The sequence below is a fragment of the Mustela nigripes genome, chromosome X (assembly GCF_022355385.1).
Source record: "Mustela nigripes isolate SB6536 chromosome X, MUSNIG.SB6536, whole genome shotgun sequence".
Taxonomy (NCBI): domain Eukaryota; kingdom Metazoa; phylum Chordata; class Mammalia; order Carnivora; family Mustelidae; genus Mustela; species Mustela nigripes.
This window is the reverse complement of record NC_081575.1, coordinates 68,224,109-68,230,108: the sequence shown is the minus strand read 5'-3', so window position 1 is coordinate 68,230,108 and position 6,000 is coordinate 68,224,109. Positions and strand designations below refer to the sequence as shown.

At 40.2% G+C, this 6,000-nt stretch overlaps 1 pseudogene; it reads left to right on the top strand.

Annotated features, from left to right (window-relative positions):
• The first annotated feature begins 333 nt into the window (after positions 1-333).
• On the top strand, positions 334-2,558 carry LOC132007100 (heterogeneous nuclear ribonucleoprotein A1-like 3; annotated as a pseudogene).
• Positions 2,559-6,000: the final 3,442 nt, after the last annotated feature.

Sequence of the window (6,000 nt, the reverse complement as noted above, 5' to 3'; positions counted from 1 at the left end):
CCTCTGACCTTCCCCCCCTCATGCTTGCTCTCTCTCATTCTCTCTCTCTCTCTCAAATGAATAAATAAAATCTTTTTTTAAAAAGTGCATGGAATCTTGAAGACCTATGGGACAATATAAGAGATTTCAAATTATGTTGTGGAACAACATAAAAGGTTAGATTCCCTGAAGAAGGGGAAAGAGAGAATGGGGTCAGAAACCTTATTAAAAGAAATAATGGTTGAACAATTCCCAAATTTTGCAAAACAGAACAAAAACAAAAAGGCCCACATACATTTACAGATTCAAGCTCAGCAAAGCCCACGCAGGATAAATATGGAGAAGACTGCACCTATGTGCAACATAGTCAAGATGCTGATATCCAAAGATCAAGAGAAAATCTTGAGAGCAGTGAGAGAGGAAAAAAATGCATACTTTAAATCATTATAATGATTCCAAGAGCAATGGACATAATCTCTGTTATGATTCCAATAGCAATGGACTTCTCCCCATAAACTATGGATGCTAAAAGACAGTAGAAAACGACTGTAAGTTGCTGGGGGGAACATCACTGTCAGCCAGAATTCTATGTTCAGTAAAAATATTCTTCAAAAGCAAAGGCAAAATAAAGACATCTTCAGGTAAAAGAAGAGTCTGTCTCATGTTTATAAGCCTTTATTCTTGGTGTTCTCTATGTCTAGCACACACCGTTTCTGCTCCAGTCCCTTCCCTATCTTCAGCTTGCCTCATAGAATCCATCCTAATCCCCAAATCCAACTTTGATGCTCCTCTTTTATACACTGATAGCCCCTCATATTTCCACAATCTTAGTATTTATCCTGCGGTATGTAATTACTTGTTTAAGTGCCCATGAACTCCACTAGACTACGTGCTTTGTGAGGGCAAGCATTTTGTTTTTCTGTCCCTGGTATGGAATAGGCCCTCAATGAGTATTTACTGACTAAAGGGGAAAAAATGTCTGATTCCAAAGTATTTTTTCCTTTCTACCACACGAGGCTGTTATCATGGAGAGAAACATCCTGACACTACTATCAGAATCACTTACTATACTTTCTTAAACTTTACAGGGAAATATACTTTCTCTGAAAAACGTCAGCTCTCATTGAACTACTGCCCATGCTTATCATTACATGGGCAGTCACTGTTTGAGGACAATCTATATGTATTTAATATAGATCCTTGGCAATGAATGCTTGCGAAAATCCTCGTTTTAATACTACTTCAACAAATGGCTGGCAATATGGACATGATTAAACTTTGGTACATCCAACTGAAAGAATATTATGCAGATTCTAAAATCATATTTATCAACCTATGTAATCATTTGAAAATATCCTTATATGTTAGGTGGGGGGGAAAGCCCCAAATACAAAATTATACATATAGTGTGATTATGACAATATCTTTTTTAAAAAAATCTACATAGAACGGGGCACCTGACTGGCTTAGTCAGTAGAGTGTGCAACTCTTGATCTTGGGGTCCTGAGTTCGAGCCCCACATTAGCAATAGAATTTACTTTAAAAAAAAACTATGGCTTTCTGCCCTTGGATGCCACAAATTAAGTATGGTTAAAATCTCCTCTCCCACTGCCATCATGTTCTAAGTCATAGCCTCGCAAAGAGCCCAAACTGCTGCAAAAGTTCTTCATTCGATGTTTGAGCCTTGAAACAACTGATGAGAGTCTGAGGAGCCACTTTGAGCAATAAGGAACACTTACGGACTGTGTGGTAATGAGAGATCCAAACACCAAGCACTCCAGAGACTTTGGGTTTGTCACATATGCCCCTGTGTAGGAGGTGGAGGCAGCCATGAATGCAAGACCACACAAGGTAGATGGAAGAGTTGTGGAACCAGAGAGGGCTTTCTCAAGAGAAGATTCTCACAGACCTGGTGCCCACTTAATTGTGGACAAGATTTTTGTTGGTGGCATTAAGGAAGACAGTGAAGAACATCATCTAAGAGATTCCTTTGAACAGTATGGGAAAATCAAAGTGATTGAGATCATGACTGACCGAGGCAATGGCAAAAAGAGAGGTTTTGCTTTTGTAACATTTGATGACCATGACTCTGTAGACAAGATTGTCATTCAAAAATACCATACTGTGAATGGCCACAACTATGAAGTAAGGAAAGCCCTATCTAAGCAAGAGATGGCTAGTGCTTCATCCAGCCAGAGAGGGTGAAGTGGTTCTGGAAACTTCAGTGGCAGCGATGGAGGTAATTTTGGTGTGGATGACAAATTTGATGGTGGAGGGAACTTCAGTGGGTGAGGTGGCTTTGGTGGCAGTCGGGGCCGTGGTGGATATGGTGGCAGTGGGGATGGCTATAGCAGATTTGGTAATGATGGAAGCAACTTTGGAGGTGGTGGAAGCTATAATGATTTTGGCAATTACAACAATCAATCCTCAAATTTTGGACCCATGAAAGGAGGAAATTTTGAAGGAAGAAGCTCAGGTTCCTGTGATGACAGACGCCAATACTTGGCCAAACCATGAAACCAAGGTGTTATGGCAGTTCCAGCAGCAGCGGTAGTTATGGAAGTGGCAGAAGGTTTTAATTACTGCCAGGAAACAAAGCTTAGCAGAAGAGAGCCAGAGAAGTGACAGGGAAGCCACAGGTTACAACAGATTTGTGAACTCAGCCAAGCACAGTGGTGGCAGGGCCTAGCTGCTACAGAGAAGATATGTTTTAGACAGTACCCATGTATATGGGCAAAAAAACTCGAGGACTGGGTTTGTGACTAATTGTAAAACAGGTTATTTTAGTTTCTGTTCTGCGGAAAGTGTAAAGCATTCCAACAAAGAGTTTTAATGTGGATTTTTCTTTTGCACCCATGCTGTAATTGCTAAATGTAATAGTCTGATCATGATGCTGAATAAATGGTGTCTTTTTAAAAAAAATCTATGCAGAAGGAAATAAATAACACTGGAAAGACATATAGCAAAAATTACTGTAATTTTCACTGGGTGATGGAACTATGGGTACTTGAGATATTTTTCTCTGTAGTTTACCATTTTTCTGGAATAAACAAGCATTACTTCCATAGTGGGTGGGAGAGTCTCAAGGGAGGAGAAGTCCCCTGGTACACCAGACCGTAATCACAAGGAAAACAGGACTGGGTTTAAGCCTTCCTTCTCTTTAACTTCTATCTTAATGGCCTGATACCACTTACAGATTAACTGAGTGCATGACCTTATTGAAGGATGCTCTAAGACTGGCCCCAGGAAAAGCAGAAAGGGGATCAACAGTGGAAACTGCCAGAGACAGGAGAAAGAGACTAAGCAAAGAGATCAGAGAAAGTAAACATAAAAGAACAGGAAACAGAAGGGGGAAGGGAAAGACAAGACGGTAGGTATACTTCATACATTGGCATCCATATGAAAAAGAGGAGTTCGTGGTGGATCTTTATGATAGGCATAGCTAGCAAATTTTCATGTTTATTGTTGTCTGTGTTAAAAGTTTGTGTATTTGTGCTTTGTGCCTCACTATTCCTTTCAGGGTCAGGCTGGGTATTTCTTCACCCCACAACGTGCTGTCATATCTGCCTGATGCTGCCAGGGAAGATCAGCTAGACACTAGATCTGGACATTCTGGAGCCTACTCTGAGAGCAAATTGCATAATGACGTGCCTATCTATGTGAGCTTATAGATTTAGCAAGCTCTATGGGACAGTCAGGAACCTTCTGGTTGATAAAGGAGATCTGGATGGGGATTCATGGTATCCCAGAGGCATTTGTGGAAAACAAGAAAGTAGATCAGTTCTCTCTGGGTCTAAACCCCATTTATGACACACAGCTCAACTAACTGACAACGCTGGCTCATAGCCAAGACTGTTTTTGTAAGATGTTTGTACTCGTCTGTTGATTTCTGTGTATTACTTCTGTCATTTTTGAAGTTTTTACTGGGCTAGTGGAATGACTGCTGGGGTATTTTAGCTTATTAAATGTTAAGTGAGGGTGTTAAGATTAGAAATGAATTTCTACATGGCTTGGCACGAGTATAATCATTCCCAGAAAGGCAGACTTTCTGGCAACCTTGTTTTTTCCGTCTGATAATCCATCTTGTAACCCATCTGGGAACTAGGAACATGGAGACTTAACCTTAAAAGAAGGACCAATACAAGATCTTAGCATCATCCATTGACCTTTGGAGGGTGGATGCAATTGTCTTAGAGCTCCTGATCATGTAGTTTGTAGTATAAAGGATTGTGGCTTCCATTATCCTAGGCAAGAGTGTTGTACCATCCAATACAGTCCCCACTAGCCACATGTGATGTTTAAATTAAAGTTAAATAAAATTAAAACTCAGCTCCTTAGTTTCTTGGCCACATTTCAAACGTTGAATAGGCTAACATATTGGACAGTGCAGAGATAGAATATTTCTGTCATCCCGGGGAGATCTACTGGACAGCACTGTGAGTTGAGGCTCACAGAATACTTGGGGACCAAGCATCTCTGTGTCTGCAGGTCAAGTGACTTATGTTTTCTTACTTCAGGTTGACTCTTTGCATTGATATGCTCAGAGTAACTAGGGAAGTTGGGGCAGTTTAGCAGAGTTGTTAGCCCTCTTTACACACACACAGATGAGAATTCTCCTTTAGGGAATGGCTAAATAAATGTGGCACAGTCATTAAATGGAATATCATACAACAGATAGAGGGAATAAACTCCATGTGTCAATAAGGATGAATCTCAAAAACTTTTTTCGTGTGAAAAAAGCCAGTTGCTGAACATAACCATTTCCTGCACACAAAACAATACTACATTTTTCCTATAGAAGAGCATTTTTTTTTTAAGACCAGGAAGAATATATGTCAAACTCATGACAGTGGTAACTTCAGGGAGGGGTAGGGGTAAATGGAATTAAGGAATCAAAGGAACTTTTAACTGTTTCTGTAACATTCTGAATGTTTTTTTGAAGATTTTAAGTAATCTCTACAGGCAACATGGGACTCAAACTTACAACCCCAAGATCAAGAGTTCTATGCTCTATTGACAGCCAACCAGGGGCCCCTATGATATTCTAAATTTTTAAAGGAAAACATTCATGTACTACTTTTGTAATTACACTTATTAAAACAGGACATGGATTTATGTACAAAAATGAATAGAAATATGTAAACATATGGTCATAAAAATAATAAGGGAAGTACACAAAACTCTAATGCTAATTGTGTTGGTATTGTGGGTAATATTTTCTTCTATTTCTCTATTTTTTAAAGAGATTTTATTTGTTCATTTGACAGAGATATCCTAAGTAGGCAGAGAGGCAGGCAGAGAGAGAGGAGGAAGCAGGCTCCCCGCTGAGGAGAGAGCCTGATATGGGGCTCTATCCCAGGACCCTGAGATCATGACCTGATTTGAAGGCAGAGGCTTAACCCACTGAGCCACCCAGGTGCCTCTATTTCTTTATTTTTAACAAGTTTTTTATCTTGTGGCTGTAATGTTAATACAAAAAATTTTTTTTAAATAAAAAATGAGTCCATTCTTATGGTGCAGAGTATTATAATGCATCAGGTATAGCTCTTTTTTAAAAAATTTTATATATTTATTTGAGAGAGACAAAATCCAAGCAGGGGAGGGGCAGAGAGAGAGGGAGAAGCAGACTCCCCGCAGAGCAGGGATCATGACCCCAGCCAAAGGCAGGCGCTCAACCAACTGAGCCACCCAGGCACCCCTCAGGTGTAGCTCTTAAGAGGCAACTGGCTCTGGTACATAATTAGAGTCAGAAATAATGGCTCAACATCATTTATGTAACAAAATTTAATGGTCCTAGGTGGCAGTCTCCAAAACTCAATTGGTCAACATAAAACCCCATTATGCAGCAAATCCAGAGTGGCAGGCACACGGGGACCCTTCAGTTCCTAAAACCAGGGGTTCCATCGGATTATTTATGAGACTTCCCTTCATATGCCCAGGCCGCCTGACTGGTTGGTTATGGGCTTTGAAAACTGTTCCAATCACAAAAATCCCTCCTCTGTGGTGTGCAGTGCAGCTTGA